This window comes from Eubalaena glacialis, chromosome 1 (assembly GCF_028564815.1).
Source record: "Eubalaena glacialis isolate mEubGla1 chromosome 1, mEubGla1.1.hap2.+ XY, whole genome shotgun sequence".
NCBI lineage: Eukaryota > Metazoa > Chordata > Mammalia > Artiodactyla > Balaenidae > Eubalaena > Eubalaena glacialis.
In genome coordinates this window covers 234,762,226-234,776,259 of record NC_083716.1, presented here as the reverse complement: position 1 = coordinate 234,776,259, position 14,034 = coordinate 234,762,226, and positions in this window count along the sequence as shown.

Genomic DNA, 14,034 nt, shown 5'->3' with positions numbered 1-14,034 from the left:
GCCCAATTCCTACTGAGATGATTCCATTGGATCTTTCATGTTTTTATATTCTGGAAGCACGATATGGGTTTTCACAATACACGCTAGAGCCATTAGTAAGACATTTCACCAAAAACAGGCACATTTATAGTGACCCAAAAAGGACTTTTTTTAAGACTAAGGAGTAAAGCCTGGAGAGACCCGGAAAGCACAGTTGGGCAGAGGAAGTGGATTTTTGCACTCTGGGTGTGTATCAGAGGGTGGGGAGCTGAGAGGGGAGTGGGTCAGGAAGGGGAAATGGGCCTTCGGGGAACAGAGATTACAGCAGTTCAGAAATCTGGGAGGGGAATCCTCCAAGCGCCTTGGCCATTGATATGCCAAGGCAGAGAAGGGCAGCCCTTCCCCCAGCCCATCCCAGAAAAGCAGCCCACAGACTCCTCTTCAAGTTAACAAAGGAAATCCTTAGTGAGCCAGGCGTGTCATTTCATTTCATTTCATTGGGCAATTTGGGTTCTTCCAATAGATGCACAGGCCTGGTGCTTAAAGAAACCGCAATGGAACCTGACCTTCACGTTCTACCATGAAAAAGAACATTTGGAGGGGAAATTACATGTGGTATCCACGAGTTACTGAGTGGTACACAGAATGACCACGAAGTTCGTGGCATAAGGCTGGCATACCTATTTGCGTTCCAGGATGACTTTTTTTTAACCCTAATATTTCTTTGGTTATTTCCATGAGATGCAAAGGCAATGGAATTGAACATACAGGCCTAATTCATCACCTTTAACCAGAACAATGCCTGCATTTCAGATGTCCCCTTTATTTAGTGCTTCTTTTGATCTGCTGGCTCAGAGCCTGGGAGAGATGCAAAGATGGATGAGACACAGCAACACTAGAACCTGCATCCCCAGCAAAGCTCAGGAGCCTTAACTACTAGGCAGGGGAGTGTGGACCCAGGAGCAGTCCACAAAATGGCTCTGTGTACCCCCAATGCCATTTGGGGTTCCCTGGAAATCACACCACTGTGCCGATGGTTCCCAGTATGAATTGTGGTCTCCATTTCACACAGATCCACAATGGGCTTGGCCTCATTTTGCATCCTCTCCCATCACCAGTTTATTTGATTCCCGATTATAACCTCAAGCCTTCTAGCGCTTCCACAGCCCCACCCCATCTTTGAAGGTTACCAAGAATCTTAGAGCAAACTGAGAGAGAAGCATGAATTCCTTCAACTTCTTGCCACTGACATAAAATGCCACCTACATGCCTCTTCTCTTTTCCTTCATTCTCTGGGGAAGACACACACTTCCTCCTGCAGGTGGCATGACCAGTACCTCCACAGGAACCTTTGGTCCCATTTCTTCTGTCCTACAGGGCGTACCTCCATCATTGCTCCCCCTTCTTACCTATTTTTCAACCTCTTCCCACCAACGGAGGCTTGCTCACTCCCGACAAGCATGTTCAAGTTTCTATCAGCCTAAAAGCACATACTTAGCTTCAAAAAATTTGAAAGTAGAGAGAAATATAAAGGAGAAGGAAAAAATGCACACATTCCCACCGTTGTTTCAGGGGCCAGCACGTGTAGGCATATCAGAGCATTTCCACACGCTTCCATGCATTTGTTTGTACTTGAAATCTCATCAATGCAAAGTTTTGTATCTTGTTTTACTTAAAATTATAGCATGAGCATTTTCACATTTCACAAAAATTCTTCAAACAAAACTTTCAATGGCTTTTATAAAATCTCCCCTCTAGTATCAGGCTTGTCTTAAATATTCCCCTGGAAGGCTAGTTAGTTTGGTTGCCATGTTTCTACATTATAAATAACACGGAGATCAGAAACTTGGATGCACAACTTTCAGTTCTTGTTTCAGCTTTCCTTAGGATACGTTTCCAGAATGGAATTACTGGATGAAAAGGTATGACTTTGTTCAATGCTTTTGATACCAACTGTTAGACTTCTTTCCAGAAAAGTGGGCCAGTTCACATTCACATCAGCAGTTTCTGATTCCAAGAAGCCTTGTCAACATAGCTGTCAGTGCTGTTTGCCCATTGATTTAGTATATTGCACTGTTCTCATGCAGCCAATATTGATTCTTTATTAATTAGGGATATTAACCCCTTGTCTTTCATATTTGTTACTGATATTTCCTCAATTTCATTTTCTGATACAGAGAAAATTTTTATTGTAGATATTTAATCAAATATTGATATATTGATTTTTAAATTTAAGCTAGAATGTTTTTTCTAGTTTTGTGTGGTTTTTGTCTTTTAAAAATGCATTTAGGATTTATTTTTTCTATGATATGAAGTGAGGATCTAATTTTTCCCCCAAATTGTCAATTTCCACACCCTATTTATAGAATACTCTAGTCTTTACCCATTGATTTGCGATGGCTCTTTTCTTTTAATAAGTTCTTACATGTACTTGGCCTATTTCAGGTTTACTTCTTTAGTTCTGTTGATCTGACTTTTCTTGTGTGAGAAACATGATGATTCTCTTTCTTTTTTTATTACTTTCAGAATTTAGTGGCATTCCTTACTTTGTTCTAAAGGAGCTATTTGTACCAATTATTTTTTCAAGATAAACTATACTGATTTTATCAAATAACAATATTGCATTGAAACTTTATTTGGATTGTGTTGGACAGACCCATAAATTAACTTGTAAGAATTTATTTCTTTATGATAGTTGGCATTCCATCAGAAATGTGACATGTTGGCCCATTTATTCAAGTTGTATTTTTGGTGTCTCATTACAATTTCTATTTTTTAAAATTTCCCCAAAATGTATCTTATTAATTTTATTCTAAGCTTATATAGCTATATATATGGTGCTATTGAGAATGGTATTCTTTCTCCATACTCATTCTGTCTTCTAATTGGTTTTGCTGGTATGCAAAGCTACTGCGTTTCCCACGTTTATATTGTATTGGTCATGTCTTTATTAGTCCATTAATTCTAAAAGGCTTTCAGTTGATCCTATAAAGTTTCCTGGGCACAGTGTTATATATTTGCAAGAAATGATTATTTTGCATTTTTAATTCCAATAGTTATTAATCATTGGGATTTTGTTTTTTGTACTTATAAAGCTTCCGGGACAATTTTTTTTTTGGCCATTCCGCGAGGCTTGGGGGATCTTAGTTCCCCAACTAGGGATCGAACCCGGGCCCCCGACAGTGAAACTTGGAGCCCTAACCACTGGACCGCCAGGGAATTGCCCAGGACAATTTTAAATAATGATGATGGGAGAGAGAAAAAAAAAAGGATGCTTTTTCTAGTACTTATACATATGATTTTAGTTCTTATATTAAAGTTAGTATGGTATATATGATATAAATATACTCACTTCTTAATATTAAATTATTCTTGCTCCTTTAATATAATTTAATTTGTTTTTAATGTTATCTTTTAAAGTATGTTATTTAATACATTTGCTAGCAATTTTTTAAAGGCATACATGAAAAAGCCTATATATCATAGTTTGCTTTCTTATTCTAGCTTTATCAAGTTTGGGTCTGATATTAAACAAGTTTCATCCAATAAATTAAAGCTAACTTTTAGTATTATCTTTGTTCTGGCTGGGTTTATATAGCTGGACACTTTCTTTGAAAGCTTAAGAAATACACTGAGAGAACTCTTTTTTTTAAAAAAATAAATTTATTTATTTATTTTTGGCTGGGTTGGGTCTCCATTGCTGCGCGCAGGCTTTCTCTAGTTGCGGTGAGCAAGGGCTACTCTTCGTTGCTGTGCGTGGGTTTCTCATTGCTGTGGCTTCTCTTGTTGCGGAGCATGGGCTCTAGGTGCATGGGCTTCAGTATTTGTGGCACATGGGCTCAGTCGTTGTGGCTTGCAGGCTCTAGAGTGCAGGCTCAGTAGTTGTGGCACACGGGGTTCGTTGCTCTGCGGCATGTGGGATCTTCCCGGACCAGGGCTCAAACCGGTGTCCCCTGCATTGGCAGGCGGATTCTTAACCACTGTGCCACCAGAGAAATCCCACACTGAGAGAACTCTTGAGGCCAGGAACTTTGGGGGCAATAATTCTCTTTTTAACCTTTTGCATTTCTAAATGATTACAGTCTACTGAGGTTTTCTACTTTTTCTTGAGCAATTTTGTTAACATCTTTAGAAAAAAAAATTCTTCATTTCATTAAAAGTGTAAAAGTTGCAATGCCACATCCTTAAAGTAAGTTTTAATCTCTTATTATACATCTTTCACATTTCTAATTTTACTTTTTTTATTGATTAGATTTGCCAAGGATTGGTCCACTAATTGCCTGTTTGTTTAAAAAGTCAACTTAAATATTTTTTCAATGATTGCAATAGGCAGGGTGGTAACTTTATGAATTAGAAGCAAAGGCATTCTGGAAGGGTAGCTTGTTTTCAGTGAAATGAATGTGTGGTGCTCGGATGTGGGTCACAGCTCAAAAACCATTGCTGTCATAGGGTTTCATTTGTGTGTTCACTCATTTCAAAATTAAATAATGTGAAAAATGAGTTTTAAGGCAGCACATTAGTGACAGCAGAAGAGAGGGATAATGCAGAATGAAGCAATTATTTTTCATGTCAAGAAACATGATTTATTAGTATAAAGAGAGCAAGGAGCACTGTGATTAGGTAGCACATTTTATTTTCAGATTCACTATTTCTTTGCATCTTAACAACAGGCCAGTGTTCTAGTTATATGCCTGTAAAACAAATTATTCCAAAACTTAGTGATAAAAAGCAATAACTTACTATGCTCATGAATTCTGTGGGTCAGCAACTGGACAGATTAGAGCAGAGATGGTTTGGCTCTATTCCATGATATTTGGGGTCTCAGCTGGAAAGCTCAAAGTCTGAGGGCTGGAATCACCTGAGGACTCATTCATTCATGGTGGTTCATGCTGGCTGTTGGCTGAAGGCCTCAGTTCCTCTCTACATGGCCTTCTCCTTGTAGTCTCTCCCCAGGGCCAGTGTGAGTTTCCTCACAGCATGGCGTCTGGGTTCCAAGGAGGAGCATACCAAGACAGACAGGTAGAAGCTGCACCTTCTCGTGACCTGGGCTCAGAAGTCACATAGCATCACTCTCGTCATCTTCTATTGGTTGAGATAGCCACAAGCCCCCTGGGTTCAAAGGATGGGGAAATAGACTTTACCTCTGGACAAGGTCTTGGAAGAGTATATGGGACCAGAAATGATGCAAAGGCCATTTTTGTAAAATACAACCGGCCACCACCAGGAAAGTTCTGGAACAATGGCAGAAGATGTAATCCCTTTATCTCTCTGGATGGGCATAGGCAGGTAAACAAAAATAAAACAAAATCAAAGAGTACTTGAAAAATCAAGCTGAGGTAGAAATAATCAGTGCAATAAGGATGGTAGATCTTTTAATATCCATCACTACAGTTGTATTTGTACCCTCCTTAATTCACCCATTCATTTTTTTAGAATATGTATCATATGCCAGTCACCCCACAGGCCTAATAGATAAACAATTTAGTGGGATTCACAGATGTAGCACACAACTGTGACACGATAGATAGTGTAACAGATGTTTATTCACATAAAGGTGGGCATCTTGACCACAACCCCATGTTCTCCTGAGTAGTTTCAAGGTATACAACTCTGTTGTCTGAATTCTATGGTTTAATCTAGGAAAACATAGCAACTCTAACTGCAGCTGTGCCGGTGAGAAAGATTAACTTCACTGGTGAGGTAGAAAGTGGTATTGGGTAGCGGCCAGCATGTCACCATGTTAAACAATGAAAACTCACCCTAAAGGCAGTGGGGGGCCACTGGGGACTCTTCAGTGTGAGAAAAAGGACCCAAGCTGTGCTTTAAAAAATTCCCCTATGGAGAACAGTATGGAGGTTCCTCAAAATACTAAAAATAGAGTTGCCATATGATCCAGCAATCCCATTTCTGGGTATATATCCAGACAAAACTATAATTCAAAAAGATACATTCATGCCCTATGTTCATAGCAGCACTATTTACAATAGCCAAGACATGGAAACAACCTAAATGCCCGTCAACAGACAAATGGATAAAGAAGATGTGGTATATATAAACAATGGAATACTACTCAGCCATAAAAAAGAATGAAATAATGCCATTTGCAGCAACATGGATGGACCTAGAGATTATCATACTAAGTGAAGTAAGTCAGAAAGAGAAAGACAAATGCCATATGATATCACTTATATGTGGAATCTAAAAGATGGCACAAATGAACCTATCTACAAAATAGAAACAGACTCACAGACATAGAGAACAGACTTGTGGTTGCCAAGGGGAAGGGGGGTGGGGGAGGGTTGGATCAGGAGTTTGGGATTAGCAGATGCAAACTATTATATATAGAATGGATAAACAACAAGGTCCTATTATAGAGCACAGGAAACTATATTCAATATCCTGTGATAAACCATAATGGAAAAGAATATGAAAAAGAAAACAAAAAACAAAACAAAACAAAAATCCCCCCTGGGAGGAGGGTGGAGGGTGGAGGGTGGAGCAGGTGAGAGGCTCTTCCCATAACATCCCCAGGGAGCATTCAGAAGACCAAATGGAACAGGGGATGCCCTAACACAGTGCCCTGCCCTCCCCTTTCATCGACTGAGGGGGTGAAGAGCAGCTCACTTCCCTCTTGCAGCTGCTGAAATAAAATAGGGAAGATCAAGAGGAACCAAGAAAGGGCCCAGGGCAGGGAGGCCTGGCAGCCTATTGAGAAATAATAATAATAATTATACTAATACCACAAATATTATGTACCAAGTACTTCCTAGACATCATGCTAAGTCCTTTACAGAATTCACCACTGAACCCAGGGAAGTGGGCATCTGTACCTCTAGTTTACAGAGGAGACACCTGAGGCTCAAAGAGGCTGAATCAGGTCCCCAAGATCCCACCATCATAAAGGGCAGAACCAGGACTAAATTCGGGCCTCCCTGGATCCAGAACCCAAGCTGGTCAGGCTACTCAAAACACCTCCCAGAGGAAAACCAAGGCTTTGTGTTTGCACATGGACCAGCGCTGCTCACCAGCGTCAAGGCTGGTGAGGTCTCCTCTGGCATGAATTAGGCCACCCACCCCCTCAGGTATCCCTGGGAAACCCAGGGAGGGAGCAGGGGGCAGCCAGGCCTGGCGGGTTCCCAGAGAATGGAGTGCTGGACCCTGTGTTCCTTAGACTCCCAAACCGGTGTGAGCCTGTAACCTGTTGACTTGGAGGATAAAGGGAGAGGGGGAAGCAGGGGTAACTCCAGCTCGTAGGTGAAAACTTTCTCTACAAGTTGGGCCTACAGAAGGGAGGTCCCACGACGTGGGGGAGGAAAGGGTTGCATTTTTGTTTTGAGGAGCCCAAGGCAGGTCAACCAGATGGATTTATCCAGGGGGCACTTGGGCAAATGGGGTCAGGATGCAGGGGTTTGATAAGAATGAATGACATTTCTTCCGTCCTTTTTCTGTCCCCCCCATCTCCAATAGCTTGGCCTCTAAGGGCACAGCTACCTAAAAGTAATTTCTGAACAGACCCTGGCCCACTCTTTTTTTTTTTTTTTTTTGAATTTTTGAATTTTATTTTATTTATTTTTTTATACAGCAAGTTCTTATTAGTCATCCATTTTATACATATTCGTGTATATATGTCAATTCCAATCTCCCAGTTCATCCCACCACTCCGCCCACCCACCCCCGCTGCTTTCCCCCCTTGGTGTCCATACGTTTGTCCTCTACATCTGTGCCTCAATTTCGTGCCTGGCCCGCTCTTTCCTGCTCATTGCCTTCAAGAGTGTGGGGGGCCTTGGGGCCAGGGAGCGAGAAGTCAACAGTCCCGGACAGTGGCATCTGTGGCTCCAGGAATGTGGCTGCCCTATTGGAAGGTTCTTGCTGGTTTCTGTATGGGCGGCTTGTAAGAAGCTCATCTTCTTTTGAGCTGTACGGCACAGCTTGAAGTGTACTGATTAATACTCAAGCTCCGCGTTGTCTCCCCTGAGAAAGTTGCTCCATCGCAAACATGGGAACTTCTCCGGGAAATAATTTACTTACCGGCTCGGTCGACTGGTTGTCTCTGAATCCCTGGCATCGGGGGTGAGTGCTGTGAAATCTGGTGAGTGGATGGGTGGGTGAACAAACGAATAACATGAGGTGGCGAGAGGCTCTTCATGGCTAATCTCAGGGCAACTCAGCAGATCCCTTGATTCCCTGGAGGCCAGTATTTGTTTTTCACAGCATCGGTTTAGCTGTGGCAGACAAGGGTGCTGCAAAATCGTAGCATTTTCTACGTCATGGAGAACAGGATGGTGTGTCCAGCAGTGCAGAATGGTTCCGAGGACAGTCCCAGGAGCTGAGCCTTTGGGGTGATTCTGGCCTCGCCTCTGAGGGCTCCGTGACCACAGACGACTCACTTTCCTGTTGTGTATCTCCTCTTCAGCAGTGAGGAGAGTCAGCATTTATAAAGTCGCGGGACCATCTCCACAAAACACTTCACACTCTACACAGCACGCTGCTTGGCTCTAAGTGCTCCAAAAAATCTTGACCGTTATTATTTTGTTGTAAAATCCACTCCCTCTAAATTCCTTGTTCCGGTTCCGGTTGCCCTTCAGTATCTATCGTTTTCCTAATCATGGTCTGGATCTCCTTCGACTTCTGTATGTGAAGGGTGATTGAAAGGAAGAAATACAGTTTGGGGGGTGTGTGTATGTGTGTGTGTCTGTGTGTCTGTGTTTCCAAAAGTTCCACGGAATCGACGCTAAGTTGGATTCCACGTGTCCGACAGCAGAGAAGCGATTAAGTAAACGCACGCAATGGAACTGCTACTAAAAATTGGGAGTTTTATTTTTTCAGGAATCTTTAATGACAGTTAAAAACTTAAGTAAAAACGCCAAGAAAGGGCTTCCCTGGTGGCGCAGTGGTTGAGAATCTGCCTGCCAGTGCAGGGGACACGGGTTCGAGCCCTGGTCTGGGAAGATCCCACATGCCGCGGAGCAACTAGGCCCGTGAGCCACAATTACTGAGGCTGCGCGTCTGGAGCCTGTGCTCCGCAACAAGAGAGGCCGCGATAATGAGAGGCCCGCGCACCGCAATGAAGAGTGGCCCCCGCTCGCCGCAACTAGAGAAAGCCCTCGCACAGAAACGAAGACCCAACACAGCCATAAATAAATAAATAAAATTAAAAAACAAAAACAAAAAAAAGCCAAGAAATAAAATGTGAACTGCAGTAAGAGCTCATGTATGTAAAACACATATGCCAAGAAATGGGCTGGAATATGATGTAACGGTGGTTCCAGCAGATATGTGGGGCTTTGGGGGGATCGGCGCTGTGTCTTTGGGGTACAACACGGTGTGACATTGTCCAGGGGTGGTAAAAGTTGCCAACTGCTGGCAGAGCTGATGTGGATGAAGGCCTCCAGGAAAGACCTGGAAGAGCTGTGGGTTGGATGATTCTCGACATTTCCCAGGTTCCTCAGAGAAGTGTGTTTCTTTCTTCCTCTCAAAAGTGTTGATGGAATTGTTTTGAGCTGATCTACTTAGCAGAGATTGGTTATCTTAATTAAAGCTTGTGAAGAAACAAAAAGGAGGTGGTGTGAGTGAAGGAGACTCCTAAAGATGTAGAACAAGTGGGTCGACTGGGGAATAGAGGGCTGGGGGGAGAGGGAGAGAGAAGAGATGAGGAGGAAGGTGGGTTGATGGAGGAGGAGGAAAGCTGCAGACGCTGAAGAAGCCTTTGGAAATGTGGGGAGGGGGTGTCGACTGCATCCTGATTGAGCTGGAGGGGCTGGCCTTGAGGATGCTCCGAAACCTTACCACTGGGTGTGGTGCCACCGTCAGCCCCCCCAGGAGTGTTAGAAACAGCAGGCTCCACCCTCTAGGGCACCAGAACCTGCATCTTCATGAGGTTCGTGGGTGATTTGTGTGCATCAAAGATAAAGAAGCAGCTTGATGAGAGAGGGTCGTTCAGGTGGCTGGCTGCCTGGTGGGGAGAGGAAATGGCAGCCTAGAAGGGGAGGGGGTTGCCCAGACCCTGCCGGCTGTTAGCAGGGGCTCCAGCACAAGCCAGACAGGACTGGAGAGAGCGGGGGTGATTGCTACCATCTGCTCCCATTGAACCAGCTCGGCCACCTTTTAAAACATCAAGTCTCAAATTACTGAAAGGTACTCCATAATCATTTTGGTTCTTGTGGTGTTTGTTCAATATCTATGCTCACGGCAATCAAGAATCAGTCCCATTACTCAGCCACAAAAAAGAACAAAATTTTGCCATTTGCAGCAATGTGGATGGACCTAGAGGGCATTATGCTGAGTGAAACAAGTCAGACAGAGAAAGACAAATGCTGTATGATCTCACATATAGGTAGAATCTAAAAAATACAACAAACTAGTGAATATAACAAAAAAGAAGCAGACACACAGATACAGAGAAAAAATTACTGGTTACCAGTGGGGAGAGGGAAGGGGGGAGGGGCAAGATAAGGGTAGGGAAGTAGGAGGTACAAACTATAAGGTAACAAATAAGCGACAAGGATCTATTGCACAACACCGGGAATACAGCCAATATTTTACAATAACTATAAATGGAGTATTACCTTTAAAAACTGTGAATCACTGTTTTGCATACCTGTAACTTTAATACTGTACAGCAACTATACATCAATTAAAAAAAAAGATGAAAAAAAATAATCATTCCTGCTCTGTGATAGAGGGAGAAGGTCATCACTGCTGGGTTTATCAATATTTCCACTGTTTAGGGAGGGGAGTTCGCTGAACTGGATTTCCCCTGAGTGGGAGGGAAGCCAGCCTGGAAAGCTTTTTCTCTGCCTTCTCTTGCGAAATCAGCCTCGGGTAACCACGAGGCCACTGCTTCCTAGAGACATGGAAGGAGAAACCGAATTCTGGGGACGGGGTGGAGGCGCCCATGGGCAGGGCAAAGAGATGCTTGCTTCCCGCAGGGGGAGGGGCTTACATTTCATTAGCCACAGGGTCCCAAATGGCAGGTGGTTTCTGGGTTGAGAGTCCTTCCCTGGATTCTGTATCCCCATCTCTTAGAGATTAGAAGAGAGTCTCCTATTTCCAAGGCGACATTGTGCCCTGAACTCTGTCACCGCAGCCGTGACAGAAGAGGGAACTCAGCATCCTCGGCCAGGGTCGGGGGGTGGGGCGTCTGGAGCTCTGACTGCACAGGAAAACAAAGTGCTTCCTTTCTCAGTTTACTTGTGTGACTTTTTAAATAGACAAGGAGGACCTTCTGGGGGGAAGAAAGATTTGCCATTCATTAATAACGTATCACTTTATCTTCTAAATCGTTATCCTTTTCATTTTTTCAGCAGCCTTAAGGCCACCTCAAAAGGCTGGTTTCTGACTGATTAAAAGAATCCTCAGAGCTGGGTGGGTGTGTTTCTCTCCTTCTCTGCCCAACACCCCCCCACTGGCTCTGCCAGTTGGGGTACGAGCCCTCCCAGCGCTTCCTAAGGAAGTGGATTCTCTGAGTAGGTGGGCTGCTATATCCCCGAAAGGTGAGAAGTCAGGAGGTACATGCAGAAAACGTGTGGGCCACGAGAGGCTGTGAAGCCTGGGGAGAGGGCACTCGTGTTCACCTGGCCCTCAGTATCTTGATCCCACCCTGGGTCTATTGCTTCCATGTCCTCACTTTCATGTCACTCAGTGAGACAGAAACTCCTTTTGAAACGAGCTTTCCTGCCCGATGTGAACAGAACCAACAGACGATGACACAGTGTGGTCTTCTCCTTCCCTGGCAAAAAAGCAGGTCATCTAAGCTGCATTTTCCTTGAGGTGGAAATGCTAAAGGCCTGGGGAACACCTGGGAAGGTTCCTGAGGAAGAGCAGAGCTCTGGAAACTCAACCCCAGGGAGTCAGAGCCTAAGGGGATGGATCCTGGGGACTAAACTGGGCCCTTGATTTAAAGGGAAGCTTCAGTCCTTGGTAGGCAGCTGGTCAACTCCCCCCCCCACCACACACACACACACACACACACACACACACACACCTCTCCTGGGCTGTGCCCCGGACATAGAGCCAAGGTCTTGCGTTCCCCAAACTCCCTCCCATCTGGAAGCTCCCACTGCCCAGGAACCCTCCACAGGCTGCACTCAGCTGTTCTTGCCCGAATCTCCCCTGGAATCTCCTGCCGCTCCACCCACCTCACCAGTGAGATTTGGGCCAAGTGTGACCAGAGCCCCTTCCACCACCCACCACCCCACCATCCCAGTGGCCCACTTCCCTGCAAGAGGGAATTCCGTCTACCCATTACAACAGGGCCTGTGGCCCCAGCATCCCAGAGCACCAGTGCACTGACCAGGGAAGGTGGGGAGGTCAGCTCCAAGCACTTCTAGGACCTGGACTCTGAAATTCACGTCAGTTAATTTGTTAATTTTACCAGGTTTGGTAGCTTATGTTGCTCGTGTCCACATCAAGACTGGGTTCCACTTCCTGATTTTGAGGGGTCTCATTTTACATAGACTTGAAACGCATGTCTTGAAACGTTTCTGCTAGGACGATACTTTCTTTTTGTTTTTTTAAGTGGTGTAAGCAGAGGTGCAATGCTAAATATATGTACATGGGTTTCACTCCTTAATCAAACTCCACTTGTATAAATAGAGAGTTATATTTGATTCAACTTTAAACAAATGCTGTAGTTAATATGGAGCAATTATTAACGTGTGTGGGAACATGATCTGAAAGTAAGTGATCCCAATCTGGGCCACGGAGTGTTTTCACTGAGTTGGGCACAGAAGTCCATTTCTATAGACGTGAAACACAGCAATGTAGAGAATATCTGAACTTGCTTTATCCAAACTTTTGGCCCTTTAAAAAATAAAAATATCATTCTTATTCCTTCCACCCAACCTCCCTCCTTCCCATATTTGATCTTTCTACTGGTTAGAATGTTGAATTAATGATGCTGGAAATACTTGTTTGACAAATATGTAACAATGTGGCAAATGTGCTCCTTGTCATGAAGGAGTTAATACTCCAGGGCAAGACAGTCACGAACACAACTCCGGCAAAGTACAGCATATGATTGAAATATCTAACGGGGAGACTTGCCTCCTCCAAGGGGTCAAGGCATGACCCTCTAATCATATTGATTCCAAAGTGTAAAGAATGAGGGGGGGAATCAGCAGATTCCGGTCCTAGAAAAGACATTCAAAGCTCCCAAGGATATTCATGTCTCAGTCCTCAATTAAACCACTTCCCAAAAAGAGTTTTCTTTTAGATTCAAGATCTTAAGGGAAGGAGATTCTAAAACTATTCACAAGAATCCCCTTTATAGTCTGAAAATAAGGATTAGCTCTATCTGGCAAAACAAACCATCTTCAAAACAATGGGTATAATTGTACTGGTTTTCTACCACTGCTATAACAAATTACCACCAGTGGGGTGGCTAGAAACAACACAAGTTTATTACCTTATAGGTCTGAAGGCCAGAAGTGTGTCTTGGGTCTCAGGGGGCTAAAATCAAGGTGTCACAGGGCTGCCATCCTTTCTGGAGGCTCCAGGGGAGATTCTGTTCCCTCCTCTTTTCCAGCTTCTATAGGCTGCTTCTTCCTCCTTTAAAGCCAGCAAGAACATGTTGGTGCCTTCTCCTATTTCATTACTCTTTCTCTCTGTCTCCCTCTTCCATGTTTAAGATTAAACATGATAAGCATGTTTAATCACGTTTATGATTATAGTGGGCACACCTGGAGAATCCAAGGTACTCTCCCTTATTTTAATATCAACTGATTAGCAAACTTAATTCCATCTGCAACTTTATTTCCCCTTTACCAAGGAATATAACATATTCACAGGTTCCCAGGATTAGAACATGGACATCTTTGGGGGAACATTGTTCTGCTGACCACAATAATATTGTAATTACTTGACATGTTGACCTCTTGTCCCAGTATCACGCTCTACACTGCAGCACGTACCGCTGAGAGCATCTATCCCCATTGATCAGAGCTGCTAGCCCTACTCTTTGATGAGTCCCAGGGTCACTGCTCTGCCCATTCCAATAGCTCTTTACTCTCCTTGGGAATCTCTGCAAACTTCACCATCATAAAACTTCATTTTTAC